The sequence below is a fragment of the Eriocheir sinensis genome, chromosome 12 (genome assembly GCF_024679095.1).
Source record: "Eriocheir sinensis breed Jianghai 21 chromosome 12, ASM2467909v1, whole genome shotgun sequence".
Classification (NCBI taxonomy): domain Eukaryota; kingdom Metazoa; phylum Arthropoda; class Malacostraca; order Decapoda; family Varunidae; genus Eriocheir; species Eriocheir sinensis.
The window spans coordinates 9,861,845-9,884,581 of NC_066520.1; positions in this window are offsets into that span (position 1 = coordinate 9,861,845).

Below are 22,737 nucleotides of genomic sequence, written 5' to 3' on the forward strand. Positions count from 1 at the left end.
AGCTTAGAAATTAGGAAACGGGTAGAATATAACCAGTAAAATACATTATAAAGATACGTATGCATATAATACGAATATAAATTGTGTAATGCGGATATAAATGTATATAACTGACCTTCATATTTTCTACACTTAAGATTTTTTCATTTATAACTTATTATTATCATGTCGAGCAAGTGGTGGAGGGAGCATTACTCGTCACCGTGTGAGCAATATCAGCTGTTATTCTATTCCAGGCTTCTATAATCTGCTTTTATACAAATCACACACAAAAAAAACTCGAAAGCAACGTAATCTTTTCTTAGTAATTTCATTTTTATCATTAAGTTGTGGATATATAATAACCTCTTTCTACTTCTTTAACTTCTGCACTCGCCTCTTTGCTGTAAATATCATCCTTCCAATGACAGTGCATTACAGCACTGGTTCAAGCGAAGGAAGGCATGACCCGAACTGATTTAAGAAAAGACTAGCGATGCGCTTTTGAATAATTTGGAGACCTCCAAAAATCAAGTAGTACATATAATAGTAATCTCTCTCTCTCTCTCTCTCTCTCTCTCTCTCTCTCTCTCTCTCTCTCTCTCTCTCTCTCTCTCTCTCTCTCTCTCCAGCGTTGAGTCAGACCTCATTTGTATTTGCTAAGGTAGAGATGTCCGTTTGATATGTTTATGTCGTTATGCTATACTTTTATGGAGAAACCTCATAGTCTGGGGCATTGCATCTGCGGGAGCTGAACTTTTCTGTGTATCTAGGAACATCTCTTATGGTGGAGCAGCTTTAAGAATACGTAAGTGTATGAAGTCTTCGGTGAAACAAACTAAGCTGGAAGATTCCAACCCGGCTCCCTTGTAAATGGTTCCGTCGACGGGGTGTTTATTCCCCATCACACCCCATCACGCAACACATTCCAGGCGACGTGTCGGGAGAAAATGACGCCATTTCGCTCTGCAAACTGCCTTCGATCAAGACGGCGAGAAACGTTCTGTCGCCCGAAATGACGCTACTTTTCCGTATGCGCGTCAGGAATTTGTCGTCTCTGGTGTAAAGGAGCGATAAACACCTGTCACTGCTTTTTCTCGATACGGGAGACAGTCTGAAGGCAAACTAGTATTATAAGAAATTTACGCAACACGATCCTTCGCTTTTTGCTAAGTATAATGTGCCGGTTGGAAGGCCACTCAATATTCGTAAGGTATGTTTGCCAGTTCATACGCACCGTTCCAAGTCTTAGTTTCTTATATTCACTGTTATAAGCTTTGTAGACATTTACAATACGTAGCATAGGTAGGATATACACGAAAGGCTTCAAAGTATCATCTATATTCTATACACAGCAAAGACATCAGTAGTGTAGATCCTAGTGGGCCGTTTACGAGGAGAGACATTTTACCCAACAGGAAGAGTCACAAACGCCATCTTTATTAACTTGATACCAAACGTTTCGACATCAGGATGTCATCTTCAGTGGTCTAAAAACTTTAAAATACCCTATGATCAGAGTAACTAAACAATTGGGTCAAGGGGACATTGGGGGAATATTGATTTCTGAAGTATAATTAATGACAATGTTTAGAAATAAATAAAAAAAAAGAGCATATTAAGCAACATTTAAGGAAACAGCAGACACAGTATTATTCAGCGAGGGACTAAGTGATTTTATACATAAGAATTCCAGTATGCGGATATCGGGTCTATCACAACTATTTCAAAATGTTGTTTCTTAACAATAATATTACAAACCTCAGCGTGCTCTCTCACAGCTGAGTAAAAGGTGGTGTGGCGAGGACGGCCTGTTCTGCTGGACTGACTAATGTGCTCATCCACTCTAACCTTGAAAGCTCTGATCGAGCTTCCAATATACCCGGCCTGCAACCAGGGCATGTGAACTTATAAACGGTGGATGAGCGCAGGTCAGTCGGCATGCAGCTGGTCCTTAAAACCAAGCAATGAGCCAATTGTGAACCTATTCACCGGAACAAACTTTAAATGGATTTAAGGGTAAAATTTAGCAAGAATATTAGATAGGGAAAATTGGATTTTGTTTGTAATATTACCTAAAAAGGGAGTTTTAACATACATGGTATCCTTATTAACTGAAAGGACTGAAGTTTTTGGCTGGTAATGGTTGTTCAAGAATTTGTTGGTGATTCTTTCAAACAACTGGACAGGGAACCCATTGTTTGAGAAAAAATTCTATAAAAATGTTACTTCAATGTGGAAAAAATTCATATGTACTAGAAAGTTGAAAAGCTCTATACAACAAAGTCTTCATCGCGTTCATTTTGAAGTTAAAATTACAGTAGCTAAAAAAAATGGGTTCCAAGGCCAGAAAAAAGTAGGTTTCCGAAATACCGAAAATTGGAACTGGTTATTAATTTTCTCGATAAGCAAGTCTAAAAAAGGAAGCTTGGAATTAATATCGGTGTCCAGGGTAAACTCTATGTTCCTATGCTGGCTGTTGCTGAAATTTGCTCGTTTTTATACCACTGAAGATGACATCCTGATGTCGAAACGTTTGGTACCAAGTTAATAAAGATGGCGTTTGTGACCACGCTCGTTATACTCTTCCTGTTGAAGCTGAGGTTCCCAAAGCACACACTCCTTTCTGAAATTTTACCAGTTTCTCCCCGTCTTGATGCTTTTGAAGTTGGATCATTGTTGCCCATTCTGGTCTTCTTTAACTTTTCTCCATCTTAGTCTTTATGAACGTTGGCCTTTTACGTTGGTTGTAACTATGTACCATTATTATTATTATTATTATTATTATTATTATTATTATTATTATTATTATTATTATTATTATTATTATTATTATTATTATTATTATTATTATTATTATTTTATACATAATAATAAAATGAACGTATATATGGCTAACGAAAGAGTGAAAAGTGAAATTCAAGTATAATGACACTGAGCAAGAGTGGTTTATATGAAGCACGGAAATTCTTTGAAGGTTTAACAGGAGAGGTGAAATATAAGAGAAAATTCATGGTTGATTGATTGATAAACTGGTCCTTTGAGGGTGAAATGCAGTAAGTATTTTGTGAGAGAAAGTGTAATTCATGCTCTTGAAAGCAAGTCATGTATATAATCTTTCAGGCTTATAAAGGCGTAAATAAAGACTATCACGGACTGAAAGATAAAGTGTGAGGCCCAGCAAGTGTAATTATATTCAAGCAATTTGCATGTATGCATGCATGCATGTGTGTGTAAGAAAATTACACACACACACACACAAAAAAAAAAAAAAAAAATCGCTGGATGAAACTGATCAGATAGTCGGATCATAGATAATAAGATATTAATGTATCAACTAAAATTATTTAACACTTCATTCAAAAACAGTGAAAAGTTACATTTGATGATCTTAAATAATAATAATAATAATAATAATAATAATAATAATAATAATAATAATAATAATAATAATAATAATAATAATAATAATAATAATAATAATAATAATAATAATAATAATAATAATAATAATAATAATGATGATGATGATAATAATAATAATAATAATAATAATAATAATTATTATTATTATTATTATTATTATTATTGTTATTATTATTATTATTATTATTCTTATTATTATTATTATTATTATTATTATTATTATGCGTGTGTGTGTGTGTGTGTGTGTGTGTGTGTGTGTTATTATGTGTGTGTGTGTGTATTATGTGTATTATTATTATTATTATTATTATTATTATTATTATTATTATTATTATTTAAGATCATCAAATGTAACTTTTCACTGTTTTTGAATGAAGTGTTAAATAATTTTAGTTGCGAAAAATCCTGTCTTTCCCGGAAAAGAAATACATTAATAATGGCGTCTTATCGAGACGCGAAATCTACGATCTGGCCAATGACCTGTCTAACGTGAGAAAGAAATTGATATACGGCAAAACCCAGAAAGCGCAGAGCATCACCAAGGATAATGATGACGACCTTGTAAAAGCGCTGGACACCCAAGGATACGATGACGACCTGTAAAAGCGCTGACATCTCTGGATGATGATGACGACCTTTAACCCGGTAGCTGCGGGGAAAATGTATCTAAAGGTCTCTCTTCAAGCGAATTGTTAATGAGAAAAATCATCACCACGCAAACTATTCCATAATATAAGGCACCAATGCATTTGTGATCAGTTTTGTGCATCATCTATTCGGGGTTTATATCATGGTAAATTTGCCCATCGCTGCTACATGGTAAAGCTGACAATCTCCATTCGTCAAAGCGTTACCGTTAAAAGCGCTGGACATCATGGAAGAAAACGACGACTTTGTAAAAGCGCTGGACATCATGGAAGAAAACGACGACTTTGTAAAAGCGCTGGACATCATGGAAGAAAATGACGACTTTGTAAAAGCGCTGGACATCATGGAAGAAAACGACGACTTTGTAAAAGCGCTGGACATCTTCATGGAAGAAAATGACGACTCTGTAAAAGCGCTGTACATCTCCAAGGATGATGATGACGACCTTGTAAAAACGCTGGCCATCTCCATGGATGAAATTAACGACCTTGTAAAAGCGCTGCACATCTCCAAAGAAGAAAATGACGACCTTTTAAAAGCGCTGGACATCTTCATGGAAGAAAATGACGACTTTGTAAAAGCGCTGGACATCTCCAAGGATGATGATGACGACCTTGTAAAAGCTCTGGCCATCTCCATGAATGAAATCAACGACCTTGTTAAAGCGCTGGACATCTTCAAGGAAGAAAATGACGACTTTGTCAAAGCGCTGGACATCTCCAAAGAAGAAAATGACGACCTTGTCAAAGCGCTGGACATCTCCAAGGAAGAAAATGACGACCTTGTCAAAGCGCTGGACATCTCCAAGGAAGAAAATGACGACCTTGTCAAAGCGCTGGACATCTTTATGGAAGAAAATAACGACCTTGTTAAAGAGCTGGCCATCTCCAACGTTGAAAATGGAGGAAATGCCCATGAATCTGCTCTCGTCGTCTCCGAAGAAGTCGGTCCTGCAGATGACGAGCCCAATCTTCAAACTTCACTCGTTCCCGTCGAGGAGGCCAGGGATACAGATGACTTGAATTACAGTATCCAGCTCGTTCCAGTTGACGGAATCCATGACACTGACGAGGACAATCTCCAACAATGACCACGATATGCCCTACTGAGCTCGTTCCTGTTGAGGAAGCCACCCCTCCCCCTCCCCATCCTTCCTCCACCCCATCCTTCCCCCCGGCGTAGCTCCCCTATCGTCGGCCTCCCCTTCCTCATCCTTCCCTCTCCCCATCCTTTCCCCCCGACGTAACTCCCCTGTCGTCGGCCTTCCCATCCTCATCCTTCCCTCTCCCCATCCTTCCCCCCCGGCGTAACTCCCCTATCGTCGGCCTCCCTATCCGCATCCTTCCCCCCCGGCGTAACTCCCCTATCGTCGGCCTCCCTATCCGCATCCTTCCCCCCCGGCGTAACTCCCCTATCGTCGGCCTCCCCCCCTCCGCCTTACTCAACCCTGGCAGTTTCTCGCGGTCACCGGCGGTTCTTCGGGCCAAAGCTCTGGTTCAATTTCTCTTCGAGCCAGGAGCATCTTGCACCAAACCGCTCTGTATTTCTCACATTTCTTAAAACCTTTCTATCTATCAGTAAATTTATCCTGAAGGTACTATAGTATTTCCATTTGAAACTGGCCGGTAGGGTGTAGGCCTATGCGGGTCAGCCCCGTTCCGTGCACATATCTGACATACACTCTCAAGACTTCTCGCTTCCTTTCATATATCAGCTACTTAATACCTTTAAATGAATTCAATTAAATGATTGGATAATCTAATAAGGTCATAGTGAAACACACACACACACACACACACACACACACACACACACACACACACACACACACACACACACACACATAATATCTGGAAGCGTGTCACCTCTCTTCCCTTCCTCAGCAAGATCTTGATCCTCAGCTTCCGATGGCGAGACACCGTTTTATGGCTCGTGTGTATGTGTGTGTGTGTGTGTGTGTGTGTGTGTGTGTGTGTGTGTGTTACTTCTCCCCTTCCTCTTCTTCCTCCTCCTCCTCCTTCTGTTACTATACTACTACTACTACTACTACTACTACTACTACTACTACTACTGCTGCTGCTGCTACTACTGCTGCTGCTGTTACTACTACTGCTACACACACACACACACACACACACACACTGCCTTTGTTGGGGGCCAGGGGGGCCGTCTTCTTATAAGACCCCAACACCCTTTCCGTTAGCTACGTCACTGAATTTAGCCATTAGACTTGAGCCTGTATCATGGTACCCCCTTCAAGCTGTCACCCGGGCGGACCCCCCCCCCCCTTACTACGCCACTGATATCAGCATATATTGGAGGGGGAGGGAAGAAAAATAAAACGTGTCTCACAGCATAAAAAAGGGCAGACATTTGAGAGAGCTTTTGGGAGCATATAGGTAGGCAGCTGTTAGGGGACTGACCTCACTTTCTATCGGTTTTCTTATTGACGTCATGCGCAACAAGGGACACATTTTGACCTGGCATCCCACCCGTGTGAAACTACTTGGTCCTCTCACTGTATTTTGGCTGTTAGTTTGGGGGTCTTTCAATCCAGGTCAGAAATCAGGAAAATCGGGGTGGTCGGTTGATTAAATGAGAAGGTGAATTACCGTACATATTTTGTGAAACATTTGAAACGTTTATTTATGACCCTAATTATTTTCAGGGTGCATACATTTATTTGGTATATGGTAGCTTTTTAGGTTAGCCCTTTCATAAACTGATGTTAATGTGAGGAGTGCAATGTAATTCATGCTGTCGAAATTAGGTTGTATGTATTCGTTCAGGTTAATGATGAATGAAACAAATATTACCAAGGTCTGGAAACTAAAGTGGAGGGCACAGCAAGTTTCAAAAATAATCTCTCTCTCTCTCTCTCTCTCTCTCTCTCTCTCTCTCTCTCTCTCTCTCTCTCTCTCTCTCTCTCTCTCTCTCTCTCTCTCTCTCTTTATTCTCTCCTCTGTCCTCTTCCAGATGTGCGTAGAAAAGAGAGAGAGAGAGAGAGAGAGAGAGAGAGAGAGAGAGAGAGAGAGAGAGAGAGAGAGAGAGAAAGAACATAGATATTTAGACCACACAAACCCTATGGTCTAGACTAGGTGGTCTGTCCTTAAACGTGAAATCATATTGATTTCAATGTCACCAAGACCTTGCATTTCTACTTTATTTATTTATTTATTTTTTTTTATTATTATTATTATTATTATTATTATTATTATTATTATTATTATTATTATTATTATTATTTTTTTTTTTTTTTTTTTTTTTTACGTGATAGCCTATTGCGCCGGTAGGCTTTCTCCAGGCCCAGGGGCCTGGTGGTCGATCCAAGCCTGTCATGGCGCAGGCAAGTGTTTATAGAGGCGACATTTATTCTTGGCTCATGCTGCCCCCCGGAAATCATTCTTGATTCACATGGACGGTTTCTTCTAGAGTCCGGGTTGATGGGTGGTCTTCAGGACAGCATGTGGGTAGTCTTAGGCCACTCGGCGGTGACTGAAAAATCCCAGGTGGTAGCGGAGGATTCAAACCCGCGTCGTTAAGTTTAAGGAAGTGGCGGTCAAGCTGGTTTTTAAATGAATCAATCGTATTGCACTGGAGCACTGAAGGGGGAGTTTACTCCACATTGGTGAAGAAAATTTGGTGGAACCTAAATTTATTAGTTTACACTCAAGTTTAATGCATTATTTCTCAGAACGTGTAGTCAATCAAAAACAATTAGATTTTTCAACATTCGTAAAAACATTGAGTATTTTGAAGCATTCGATCAGTCTAACTCGGAGGCGACGTTTTTCAAGAGAAAACAACTTAAGAGACGAAAGCCTTTCGTCATAAGGTTTGTTACGCAAGGATATCATCTTTCTTGCCCTACGTTGCACACTTTCTAATTTTGCAATGTCCTTTGCATGGTGGGGAGACCAAAATACCCGAAACTATTGTACAGTGGAAGTATTGCAATTTCATTCTTGTATGAAAAGTTTCTGTTAATGAAGTCCAGTATTTTGTTAGCTTTGTTTGCTGCGTCAGCACATTGCTGTGAGAATTTGAAGTTTGTCGCGGTTTTGACACCCAGGGCCTTGGCACACTGAACGCTTTTGGGTTTTGCGCCACGTATTTCGTAACTGAGCCTCTTATTTTTGTACCAATTTGGAGAGCCTGACATTTATCTATACTATTAAAAGGCATCTCCAATCTTTGAGACCATGCTGAAATTTTATGCAAATCTTCTTGGAGGCTTTGTCTGTCCTCGTCAGCTACTATCCATATCAGAACCTATGACATACCGTTTTTCGCAAATATCTTTCAAACGAAGACGTGGATCAGCATGGGGCTTTGGCAAAGATTGTTTCACACACTCCGCTAATTTTTGACGCTATTGTGCAATGCCAGATGCGGTTAATTATGGCGTTTACTCTTGACTGTGATGGCAAAACCTGCGTGAGCCACTTACACATTCGAACAGGTAAGGCGTGACGTATTTGTGACGTGTATCCACCACCTACCTCCACCCCTTGCTTCCCCTGCTACCATCCCTCCCTTTCCCTCCCGCCTTCCGTCCTCCTTCCCCGCACTCTCTGCCCCCGCCATCTTTCTCCCTCATACCTCTCCCCTCCCCCGCCCCACACACTCTCTCTCTCTCTCTCTCTCTCTCTCTCTCTCTCTCTCTCTCTCTCTCTCTCTCTCTCTCTCTCACTTGTGCTGTACACGAGATATGAATCCATCCACACGTATGACTTTAATTAATGGCAGATAAATATAAATTATATGCCGTCTGCATCAGCATCAACAGTGATGACGAGGATGACCTGTTTGTCAATGGTGATGAATATTAAAGTAACATGTGGTCAGTTATTTACATTACTAATCCACCCATCATATCCTCGCTGACTATTTTTGTGTGCTATGACTTTTTAACATATCTACATGAACCCATATCGTATGGCAGTCTTTTCCTAATATCAGAATAAAATATTCATGTATTTCTCTAATTTTGTTTCACGTTTTTACTCTGCAATGAATTCCCGCTTCAATTCTACCCTTATTCCTTTCCGTCTCTTAAGCGATTTCCTATAAATGATCAAGCGTCAGCTACGTGCTTCATCCCATCATACGCTCAACGTAACCTGTGGGAAGGAGGGTTACATACTCGTACAACTTTCAATGGTTGTATAATTGCCAAACAAACCTCATACAGCACTTAAGCAATATCCAATTACGCTGGAACAGGAATCAGGGTCGTGTGCCTAAAACACCCTACAATATTTAGCATATACTTTCGAGTTATCCGCCATTATAGAGAAGTCATATGTGTGTGCAAAGCTTCACATCGCATGTACACCGAGAGAGAGAGAGAGAGAGAGAGAGAGAGAGAGAGAGAGAGAGAGAGAGAGAGAGAGAGAGAGAGAGAGAGAGAGAGAGAGAGAGAGAGAGAGAGAGAGAGAGAGAGAGAGAGAGAGAGAGAGAGAGAGAGAGAGAGAGAGAGAGAGAGAGAGAGAGAGAGAGAGAGAGAGAGAGAGAGAGAGAGAGAGAGAGAGAGAGAGAGAGAGAGAGAGAGAGAGAGAGAACACAATCGAACACAAAGTAAGAAACAACTGACCTGCTGGGTCCCATGAGGTTGTTTTGTAACAAGCACACTCAATCTATCTAACCAAAGGTGAAGATGAAGGACAAAAAAGAAGGCTCCTCCCCCCCCCCCCAGCCCAGCCAAAGCTGGCAGGAAAGGAAATGCATGGAAAGCTGCAAAAACTGCATGAATTTGCTAGGAAAAGAGGAGGAAATCACCACATTGCTACTACTGGGGGGGTTTGGGGGAGAAAGATGGCGCGGGGAGAGTGCAGGGAGAAGGAGGGAGGCAGGGAGGAAAGGGAGGGATGGGAGTAGGGGAAACCAGGGGTGGAGGTAGGGGGTGGATATACGTCACAAATATGTCACGCCTCACCTGTTCGAATGTGTAAGTGGCTCACGCAGGTTTTGCCATCACAGTCAAGAGTAAACGCCATAATTAACCGCATCTGGCAAAGCACAATAGCGTCAAAAATTAGCGGAGTGTGTGAAACAATCTGTGCCAAAGCCCCATGCTGATCCGAGTCTTCGTTTGAAAGATATTTGCGAAAAACGGTATGTCATAGGTTCTGATATGGATAGTAGGACCGAATTACCAATCTTTGTGTCGTTGGCGAATTTACTAATGAGATTATTGAGTCCAACGTCAAAGTCATTGATATGAATTATAAAGAGCACTGGGCCAAGAACTGTGCCCTGCGGGACACTACTAGTGACAGGCGCCCACTCTGAATGAAATTCGTCGATCACCAGTCTTTGCTATCTGTTGCTCAACCAATTTGCGATCCATTGGTGTACTTTATCGTCAATACTTAGTTGCTTGAATTTATAAAATAATTTATAGTGTGGAACTTTATCAAGCGCTTTCTGAAAATCAAGATAGAACACGTCCAGTGATTTGGTTTCGTCATAAGCTGAGAAGAGGTCATTATAAAAGATCAACAGGTTTGACAAACAGGATCTCTTGTTACGGAAGCCATATTAAGAATCCTTAATTAATGAGTGGCTTTCAAGGTAAATCATAATTTTGTCTCTAATTAGGCTCTCGCGTAGCTTACCTACTACTGAAGTTAGACTAATAAGCTTATAATTACCAGGTACTTTTTTGCCTCCTTTCTTAAAAGTCGGTGTTACGTTAGCCATTTATCAATCCGAAGGCTTTGTCGCAAGAACATATTGAATACGGTTGTGAGAGAGAAGAGTATTTCGCTTTTTGTTTCTTTAAGTAGTACTTTGTCTGGTCCTGGACTTTTATTTGTTTTAATAGATTGGAGAGCATTAACGATTTTGTCGGAAGTTATTTCAAAGTCGGGCAAGGTTGGAGTGGGATTATCGTTATCATTATTGTCATCGCTGTGTTGGTGGTATTGGTGGTAAGACTTGCACTATTGTATACCGAAAAAAAAAAGTTCAATAATTTCGCAACGCACTGGCTTTCAGTTATTAATTTACCATCGCTGTCAGTTAAGGGTCCAATCCATTTATCATAGCCTTTTTGTTGTTTATATATTATTATTGGAAAGACTTCGGATTAGTTTTACAGCTAGCGGCGATATTTTCTCCCGACTGCGTGACTTAGGCTACTAGTCTTTTCACTCGTCGCCTGGCTTAATGATAAAGTCTAATATTTTCAGGCGTGTTTTGCACTTTCTTTAGCCTCTAGAACAAATTTCTTTCCTTAACTAAATGTTTGGTTTCGTTGTTAAATCACAGTTGACTTTTACTAGTATTACGTCGCTTCAAGGAAAACTTGACATATGTATTCTGCTGAGTGAGCAATTGCTTTTTAAGGTTTAGCCATGCTTCCTCTACCCTGGAATCATCTGGAATCATCTGCTATTTTTGTCGAATTTTTACGAAATGAGCACATGAAATTAGGCACCTTAATTTGTTTTCAGTCGCTTTTGTTTGAGCTTTAATGTCAGCCCGCGCTAATTTGTGGCCGCAAAGACCGAGTTGTTCTCCTGTTGTAACATTACTCACTAGATTATTTTGGGTTGCTATAACAAGGTCTAGTGTGTTATTTAGTCGAGTTGGTTAAGTAACCATTTGACTTTGATAACTATCCTCTAAAGAATCTTGCATTCTATGAAACTCAGCTTCTGTACCGGAGTGACGTCTTATCAATATGAGTGAGGTTAAAATCTCCTAATATAATTAAGTTGATGTTCAGTGAGTTGAGAGAGAGAGAGAGAGAGAGAGAGAGAGAGAGAGAGAGAGAGAGAGAGAGAGAGAGAGAGAGAGAGAGAGAGAGAGAGAGAGAGAGAGAGAGAGAGAGAGAATTTTGCGCTCCTCCTTCAGGTCCACTTTTGTTACCTCTTCCTTTATTTTATTATTGCTGAACACTGACACTAAAGCCCTTTTATACTCGCTCTTTAGGTAATCTTACCGCATCGTATCCTTGGTAAAGTGATCCGAGTTGAAGTCGTTAAAGAGACTAGGTTCGGGAGTAGGCAAGGGAAAAATATATATCTTAAGTTTATTTTAATCTAATGAAAATAATACTTAACTCAACATACTACGTTTTATTTGCAATCATATCAATATGGACGTTCAGCAGCGGACAAAACATAAGTCAAACGACATCAGAAACATAACAACATTACCGAGATACGTCATCAAAAGTGTTACTTATAACATACAAAACTAAGACAAGAATAAGTCATGCCACACGCAGGTTTTTCATCTCACTTCTTAACACAAAAACAAAATAATCACTATTCTACCACACTCACAATCCTGCCACAGACTCCCTTCACTGTAATCTCCAATCTGATAAATTACATAGTCCCGGCTTGGTCTTAGAATCTCGCATTTCTGCTCACAGTTAAAATAATTTCAGCACAGTCATCTGAGCTGGAGTCTGCTCTGCCTGCTGAGGGACACATCTTTTTGCTTTGGGCCGGACCAATAACACTTGTCCCGATTTTATTTTCTACATAACCAATCGAAAACATTTCTTGTCGACGCCCATTCCGACACAGTCTGTCACTAACTACCCGTGTTATTTACTTTTCTGCTATTCGTGATATACTCTCTGAGGACACACCCAGTTTAATTTTCTTTTTCTGTTATTCGCTTTTAACATATGTCGTCACGCCCACCTCACTTCCAGTCTCTCTGAATGGGTATTGGTTTTTGCTCCACCTTTTTCTTACCACGCCTACTGGCCATATGTGTTTCTACACTGGTAAGTATTTACAACTGATTATCTGCTTTTCCCTTTATTTTTGCCTTTTCCTTTGGTTAATGGTCCTGGCTGTCTCCGATGTCTGCACCTGGTTTCTCTTCGCGTCGTGGTGTCCTTTTCCTTCCCTTGGTGTATGTTTCAGGCCTGGTTAGTTTATGCGTTTTCGGTTGTTAGTGTTATCGAAATCTTCTCGGGCCCCACAGAGAGGGAGAGGAACAGAAAAAAAGTCACGAAAGAGGCGACAACCTACTCTATGCAGCGTATTCAGAAACACTGGCCCGAGAGATGACGACTAAAAACTAAATGAATTCCTTACTTGATAGTCCCAACAATCTCACCTGTAGCACAACGCAGGTGTAGTGAAGCAAAGGTGTGTAGAGGCTTGTATAGAGGCATTCACCTCGCAGTGTTAAAGGATCCAAATACACTTGATCTTAAGGCCCATATTCTCAAACGTTTCGGGGCTGAGACACCCACATTTGATAAGGCTTTCGTAAAGGTTGTGGGTATTTCCCTGGATATTTTTATGAGCCTAATAATACTTTGACAAGGCTTCTGCACCGTGTATGTGAAAAAAAATTTCAAGACACCTTTCCAACCGAAACTGATCCTCTCGTTTGCCCATTCGGACTTTCATCGTGGGCCTTTTTTATTCCATAAGCTATACGCCTTCCAGATCAGTATCCATCTTAGCTTTTGTCGTCCCATTCTTCCTCTTCACGGCATTTTCATTTATAAATTTAGATCATTTAGTTTAACACGATCATTCCCACGCTTCATCACATGGCCGTATAAACCATCTCACTTGTGATTCTCGCATCCTCGACATTTCTCAAACTTTCACTGTTCCCCTTATCATGAACCCTGCATACGACCTCTCCACGGTTTGCCTTGGCTGCATGCAGAAACAGGGAGGATGACGTGTTGTGAAGCTTTGAACCGTATTATCAGATGCTTTGGGTCTCACAACTGTTTCCAAAGGCCACAAAGATTAATCTTGTTTTCATGAGTGCTTTTCACATTCATGGTGTAGAAGTCTTGTCAAACTACCACTAGGCTCATTATTACTACCCATGGAAATACCCACAACCTCTACGAAAGCCTTATCAATTGTGGATGAGTATGTCCCGAAATATTTGAGGATAATATGGGTAACACACAACACGCAAGAAAACACCACAAAACAAGTAGCAGACAAGTTATTCTTGCAAACAAGGAATTAAGACAGCGACACAGAGAAAAGATTTATAACTCAACTGTGAAAAAAAACTAGAATACGAAAGGAAAAAGAGGACCAAGCAGCTTAATAGCCTCTTCCATTTAGCGTAACCCGTTGCTGGGTCGTGATCTGTAGAGTCCCTCATAGAGTCCCGACAACCTAAGATTTGGACGCCATTATTGGCCCTGTGTTTTCGCCGCGCTTTTCAAACACTAGCACACGCTCTCGCGGCGAAAACAGGGCCAATAATGACGTCCAAATCTTAGGCTATCGGGACTCTATCTATCAAGGGACTCTACAGATCATGACCCAGAAACGGGTTACGCTAAATGGAAGAGGCTATAAGCAGTCGACTAGAAAACGAGAAACAGTAAGGAAGATAAGAATCAGAAACAGCCGAAATCTGGAGCCGTTGCAAAGGCTAAAATCCCGACGCCGATACTAGACTATACTGAACGGGGCCGTCATTCCCAGCTCCCACAAAAAATAGTGAAGAAACGCGGCTCTAATCTGGATCTGGATTAATAATGCGCAGGGCACCTTTCAGGTGCATAACATGCATATTTGTGTTGGCTGTTGGGGGGACGGGGGAACCGAGTGTGCAGGGGCGGGAAGTGAATCAAGTGTAATTGTTAGTGTTGGTGTGTTGTGGTGACAAGTGAGTGTATATTAGTTTTCTGAATGAGTCTATTGTACCGCAGTCTAAAATCTGTTGAGGGAGGCTGTTCCAGTCACGTATGGTGCGTGGAAAGTATGAGTGCTTGTATGCGTCAGTGTTATTGTGATATGTTTGGTATTTATGGATGTGTGTTACGAGTACGTTGACTGTTTGCGTTGTGTAAGTATATATTATGTGGATCAATGTCAATGTGAGTGTTAGTGATCTTGTACATAAGTGTAAGTCTGTGTGCTTGTCTGTGTTTGTGAAGAGGGTCCATGTTTATCTGTTGTTTGATCCGTGTTGTGATTCCAGGCGTTCGAGTGTAATTGTTTGTAATGAGCCTAGCCGCCTTGGTGTTGATTTGTTCTAACCTATCAATGTTTCTATGCGTGTAAGGATCCCACACCGTGGAGCAGGATTTCAGTGCTGGTCTCACAAGTGTGTCATACGCTATGTGTTTAATGTCAGGTGTGCAGTTATGTACATTCCTCCTCACGAACCCCAGTGTTCTGTTGGCTGTGGCACTGATATGATCTATGTGAGTGTTGAATTTCAAATTAGTTGAGAGGTGAACACCAAGATTCTTCTGTGTGTGCACTGATTCAAGGTCTGAATTATGGATAGTGTTAGTGTGATGGGTGGGGTTGTGAGCTCTGGTGAATCTTCATAGTTTACATTTGTCTGGTCGGAAATGCATCTGCCAGGTGGGCTTCCACCGCTGGAGGGCGTCCAAGTCTTTTTGTAGCAGTCTGCAGTCGTCAGTAATCTTTACTGCTCTAAACAGCAAACTATCGTCGGCAAATAGTCTAGTGGAAGAGTTAGGCGTTGAGAGTGGAAGATCGTTAATGTACAGGAGGAAAAGAAGGGGGCCTAGAACGGTGCCTTGCGAGACACCTGAAGAAACAGGGACAGTGTCAGACGAAGATCCGTCAAGAAGAACACGTTGAGTCTGTTAGTAAGAAATGCAGTGATCCAGTGAAGAATAGGTCCTGAAATACCGTGGTATTTCATTTTTAATGTCAGTCTTTTGTGCGGGACTCAGCATTTCGCAGATCACCTTTATGGATAGACAGGCTTTCAATTTCAATATCAGTTTAACCACGTGATTCTACGATCATTTGAAAGGGGTATTCATATATGCGGGTCTGATTGGCGGTCGCTGAAAGGAACGGAGCAGAGGCTCATCTATCAAGTTACCTGAACGAACTATAACCGGCCTTGGCACGGCGCCCCCTCGCTCAGCCCATTCCTACCCTTGTCTCCGGCGTCTCTGTGTGCCGTGGTCATGAGTGTGCGACGGAGTGGCGGTAGTGGTGGTGGTGGTGTAGGCAGCAACAGTAGCAATAGACGGGAGGTTACACAGTGAAAGTTTGCAAGAGAGAGAGAGAGAGAGAGAGAGAGAGAGAGAGAGAGAGAGAGAGAGAGAGAGAGAGAGAGAGAGAGAGAGAGAGAGAGAGAGAGAGAGAGAGAGAGAGAGAGAGAGAGAGAGAGAGAGAACACATATATACCTGACTGATATTGCCAGGTGGATATACGTGTAGTACATATTTACAAGCCGTCCCTTTAACACACCTTTCTCGTGCACTCATTTACATCCCCCCGCCCCCATCACGCACCGCCACAGGTACTCTTTACGCTCAAATAATATCATCACAGGTGTTATCAATATTACAGCATTTGGAGACGATTTACGCATTAATTCACACAAAGATGCACTAGACTAGAAAGAGTCTTTAAAAAGGTGGTAGTTGTTGGCTCACTCGTAGCAGCTCCTGAGAAATTGTCATACTTCATCTGTTATCTCAGTAATGGACGGCTTACTCTTTTGATTTTGCGGCGCCCTTGTCATTAAGCTGCGAATTTTGGAAAATCAACTGCTTTGGTGCGAATGGCCATAACTCCCTTATTTCTGGGGCTACATAAACATTTTTGGTATCAATCGACGGCAAAATGAAAGGGCTATATGTTTTAATTAGCGACAGAGCTCGAAAATTGACTCTAAATGGTCAACAATCAAATAAACTCGCAAAAAACGACTCTGAAAAAAAAATATTTTTGAGTTCCCAACCTTGAAACCCGCTCATTTTTTGAGAATTTCAAAAAACTTATTTAACAAATGATTTAGCCCTGCCAATGTGCTTTCCAATATGGTGCATAACATTTCCCTACTCCCAGTAGTTTCGTTGCTAGAGCTCGAAACGTAAACCCTGTCGAGAGCGATTTTGACGAACTCCAGACACTTTGCCGTTTTCGTCTAGTGTGGCCTTGCTATTGCCTCTAGAAGGCTGTAATTTGGCATGTAGCCCCTCTTGGCAATGTAGTTTGACCAACTCGAAGGATTGTTTGATAGCTCGATTTGGACACGTCCTAGTTTTTTGCTGATACCTTTTTTTTTTATTTATTTAATGCTTTCCATTTTTTTCTGATCATTAATCTGTATTAAAAGAGCTTTCATTTGCCACCAAGCACGCCTTCCTAGCTTCAGTAGTTTTTGCTCGAGCTCGACCAGAAGTCGCGACGAACATTCGCCGAATCTGACTCATTTCACGCGCCGCGACGAAAAACCTTCCTGACGCCACAAAAATTAATATATCTGCATAAAAAATCATATATGAACACTTCAATATGTTGACTATCTTGTATTAAAACCATTTTAAGATATCTATATAAAAAGTTACTATTTTTTTATAATACATATATAATGCTTATATATATATATATATATATATATATATATATATATATATATATATATATATATATATATATATATATATATATATATATATATATATATATATATATATATATATATATATATATATATATATATATATATATATATATATATATATATATATATATATATATATATATATATATATATATATATATATATATATATATATATATATATATATATATATTAAATGTATTATTCATAAATGGGAAGAAAATTGGTTGAATACTAAAAAAATAGAAATAACATGTATAATAAGGCGCTTAATATAGGTTGATTTATAGTGAAATGATTTTATAAAAATTGTAACTTTTGTATAGGTATCTTAAAATGGTTTTAACACAAGATAGTCAACATATTGAAGTGTTCATATATGATTTTTTATGCAGATATATTAATTTTTGTGGCGTCAGGAAGGTTTTTCGTCGCGGCGCGTGAAATGAGTCAGATTCGGCGAATGTTCGTCGCGACTTCTGGTCGAGCTCGAGCGAAAACTACTAAAGCTAGGAAGGCGTGCTTGGTGGCAAATGAAAGCTCTTTTAATACAGATTAATGATCAGAAAAAAATTGTTGAGCATTAAAGAAATAATAATGTTATAAGCAAAAAACTAGGACGTGTCCAAATCGCGGCAAAAGGGCCGAAAAACAGGCTATTTTGTGACGGCTCGACGACGAACTTGGAATCGAGCTATCAAAACATCCTTCGAGTTGGTCAAACTACATTGCCAAGAGGGGCTACATGCCAAATTACAGCCTTCTAGAGGCAATAGCAAGGCCACACTAGACGAAAACGGCAAAGTGTCTGGAGTTCGTCAAAATCGCTCTCGACAGGGTTTACGTTTCGAGCTCTAGCGACGAAACTACTGGGAGTAGGGAAATGTTATGCACCATATTGGAAAGCACATTGGCAGGGCTAAATCATTTGTTAAATAAGTTTTTTGAAATTCTCAAAAAATGAGCGGGTTTCAAGGTTGGGAACTCAAAAATAGTTTTTTTCAGAGTCGTTTTTTGCGAATTTATTCGATTTTTTACCCTTTCGAGTCGGTTTTCGAGCCCGGTCGCTAATTAAAAAAATATAGCCCTTTCATTTTGCCGTCGATTGATACCAAAAACTTTTCTGTAGCCCCAGAAATAAGGGAGTTATGGCGATTCGCACCAAAGCGGTTGATTTTCCAAAATTCGCGGCTTAATGACAAGGCTGGGGCAAGTGTCCGTTCCATAGTATAGGGTTTATTTGTTGTCTCCTTCCCCACATCTTTCTAGTTTCCATTTCAAGGTTTTAATCGTATGTACTACGCTAACTACATATCTACTTAATTTGTCCCAGTCATCCACCATCTGCCCCAGTTATCCACAATTATTTTTTCCATGTATGCACTGTTTGCTATATTCATCCACATTTTGTTCCACTCATCAACTGTTTTTTTTCCATTCACCCACTCTTTGTTTCATTCATCCATTGCGTGTTCCACCCATCCTTTGTTTGTTCCGTTCATCCACTGTTTGTTCTATTCATTCACTGTTTGTTCCACTCATTCACTATTTGTTCCATTCATCTACTGTTTGTTCCATTCAGACGATCTTTTTTTTTCCTCTCTTACCCTCCGATTCATCCCTGCACTGCATTCTTTACTGCAAAACATAAATACCCACTATTTGACCCATTCATCCTCCATTTATTCCATTCATCTACTTTCTTTTCCATAAGAGGGAGAGAGAGAGAATAAATAGGGTATCATAAATATCCTTCATGAATCTCAACCCTTCCAGGTCCTCACTTTATCTAACGCCTCTCCTCCCTTCCCCGTGATGGCGTTGAGGTTTTGCTATCTTAATTAACGTGTGGAAAACGACAAAGAAAGGTATATATGCGGACTTGTTACTGTGGGTCTAACCTTTTCATTCACATATTCCTTCATTCACCCTCCTGGATTCGGTGGGCTTAACCTCCCCATTCATTCAGTTATTCTTTCATTCATTTCCCAGACAATCTTTCATTCATCAACCTTGCTATGGTGGGCCTAGTTTACTCATTCACTCCTGTGCTATTGCTATCGTCCTTATTCATCCGTTTACTCATTCGTCCTCACCCACACACACAGCATCCCAGTATATCGTTAGTACTCTTCACTCTCCTGCGTGTCGTTTTGGAACAGGTAAGAGGTTTAGGTGTATGGAAGGTTGCAAAGGATGCGCTAGTTAGTTTTTTCCGTCATGTGGAAGACTGAGAGACACGCTATAGCTGTGATCACGAAAGATACTCTCCTTGCATAACAGCTTTCTTTTTTTCAATCTGTTTTTGGCGGAGTCTAGTTCCTGTCATTGAGTTGGACGGGAAGTTTAATATCCTGTCTTGCCTGAAGCTCCTCCTCCTCCTCCTCCTCCTCTTTCTCCTCCTTCTCCCTATGGACGGGTTACCCTCCCAGTAGTAATCTTAAGGGTTGATGAAATGTCTCTTCCACCCTGTTTTTCTTATACTCGGAATTTTTCATTTTGATATCTCAAACAGGTATCATTTATGTGTGTGTGTGTGTGTGTGTAGGGGGGGGGGGGGGATGGACTGAGAAAGCTGCACCGGAGTATACTTGGAATATGTGGAGCATGAATGGAAGGGTCGAGAGAGGCTGAAAGAGACGTTCCCAGGTTGTTTGGCATCCGCAGGAGGGAGGGGGGATCTATCCACTGTGACATCTCCTCCCTCTCAGAGATTAGTCGATTACATTTCGTATTCCATTCCGTCATTTACCTAATTTTAACGGTATTCTGAGATATACATAAACATTAGCACCGCATTTTAAACCGTAAGACATTCAATTAGTTACCTTGCAACCAATAAAGTTAAAGATATTCTATAAGCTACCTTTCAACTAATAAAAGATGGGACGTGAAAGCTCATTGAGTTGGCTACAGCGTTGCATTACGTTAGGATAGAGCGTCAACTGTACGTATATCACCTTTTCTGTGCCTCGGACAAGACTGGTGTTTGGAATGCTAAAAACTTTGCTATGTTATGAAAACCTTCACATTTCACCCCATGGCACCCTTCCCCTTCCTCCATATGGATGCCCCCCCCCCCCCCTCTTCCTTTAGTACGTCACTACAAAGCGAGGAGAGTACATACGATATCATACATAAAACATTGTATCCTTGGTGCAGTATGTGTGTGTGTGTGTGTGTGTGTGTGTGTGTGTGTGTGTGTGTGTGTGTGTGTGTGTGTGTGTGTGTGTGTGTGTGTAGGAAGAGTATTATCAGATTGTCGGCACACACACACACACACACAGTAACATAAAACATCTAGCTCCGAAAAATGAGGAATCTTACGACTTTCTTGCTACGAGTCTTCAAATTACAGAGAAAAACTAAGCACGTTACAAAAAAAAAAAAAAAAAAAAAAAGCCGAACACTGACGAAAAAAAAGGCCGAAAGCTAAAATACAACTGAAACAAATCCTTGAGCAGATTCGATGAAAGAAAGAAAGAAAAAGAAAAAAGAAAAAGGAAATGAAGAACAAGTAGCTCCTGTAAACCCATCACCACGGCACCCATTTATTCTACCCATGAATTTAACTAACCTCTCTTGAAGGTATCTGTCGTGTTGGCACTCACTGCACGACTCCCAAGCCTGTTCCACTCAGCCACCACTCTATTAGTAAACCAATTCTTGCCTATGTCTTGATTGTATCTGAATTGAATAAGATGAAGGATGAGAAAGAAGCGAAGGAGGACGACGAGGGAGTGAGAAAAAGAAGAAGAAGACGAAGAAGAAGACGAAGAAGAAGAAGCAGGGAAAGAAAAAGGAAGAGGAGTAGGAGGAGGAGGAGGAGCAGGAGGAGGAAGAGGGGTAGAAGGGAGTAGAAGAAAGAGGGATACTACTATTGCTACTACTACTACTACTACTACTACTACTACTACTACTACAAGAATTACTATAATAACAATGATGATAAAGATAAGAAAAAAGAAGCCCTTGTAGGCCCTAGGTCGTTCAGTAGCGTCTATACTTAGGACTCCAAAGAAAGAGGGTCCCGCCCCGCGCCCAGGCTGCTGTTGTGTTGTATGGTGACCGTGTATGCCGTCAACTAAGGTGGCTAGTTCACGATAACACACTGTACTCGCCTCTGAAATATTCACTACACGCCAGCGAGTAGGCCTGAGTCGTGGCAAGGGCGTAACACGAGAAGCTCCTTGAGGGGACGTGAGCCTTGGAAACACGTAAAGCTTAAGAGGCGATTGTAGATAATCATCTGGTATCCCCGTAAAATCAATGTAAACACTGAAAGACCAGAAATAGCGGAGAACAAGGGAGGAACTCTAGAGTGAGGGTGGAGGCCTGACGCCGTGCAGCGCTGCCGTAAGGGCGAAGAGGCACTGCCATCTCCCGGATTTTGAACCATTGCGTCGCTGCCAGTCAATAATGGTGCTGTAATCGGATTTCTAGCTGTAGTTGGGGCTATTTTATACATCCATATGTGAAAAAGGTAGCCAAGCTATGCATTGCGCCCCTCAGAACGAAAAAAGAAGCTCAGATGGCCGAGATATCAGGAGAAAAGCAATGTCTTTGTCGCGTAGTGTCCTCATCAACCCTTGCGCGGACCAGGCATGAGACGCACGTGATGCCGGCTCCATGACGATTTCTCAGGCTGCAGGGCATTGGTCGCTCGGCCCACATAGAAACTGCCTCAGCCAATGGCGGCGCGCGTAACAGCCGTCACCCACTGAGGCAAGGTGGCTACGAAATTTTGACAGTAGTTGGCTTACAGACACTGTGGAGTGAGGGTGTACACGCTCCGGCGTTTCGTCCGCGCCTTTCACGTGGATTTATTTATTAATATAACAAATATGAGCTTGGCTGTGCTTCTTCAGGCCGCGGAGTACATAGAGCGGCGGGAGAGAAAGCTGCCGAGACTGGGTAACATGCCTACGTAGTGATTTACATTGTAGGGAGAGGAAAAGACTACATCGATTTTAGGAGGCAGACACGATGTATTCAGGGGTGAGTAATGCAGTGCCCCGTGGTGGTGGCGTGCAGCCGCGGGGCCACAGGGTGTGCTGGGCGCCGGCCACAGGAGGCAGGCGACAGGATGCGTCAGGAGGAGAGTAAATGAGAGGTGGGTCGTTGAGCATCCGCTGAGGCCAGCAGGGGAGGGAGCCACATCCACCACTGTTGTGAAGATCCACCACAACCATGATAATCCACCAGTACTACTAGTGCCAAGTCGCCAGTGTTCATGTAATGTTATCCTGCTGAGTCAGCGTCACTTATGCTTGAGCCCCAGTCAGGCGAGAGTCGAGCCACCGTCAGCCTCTGTCGTG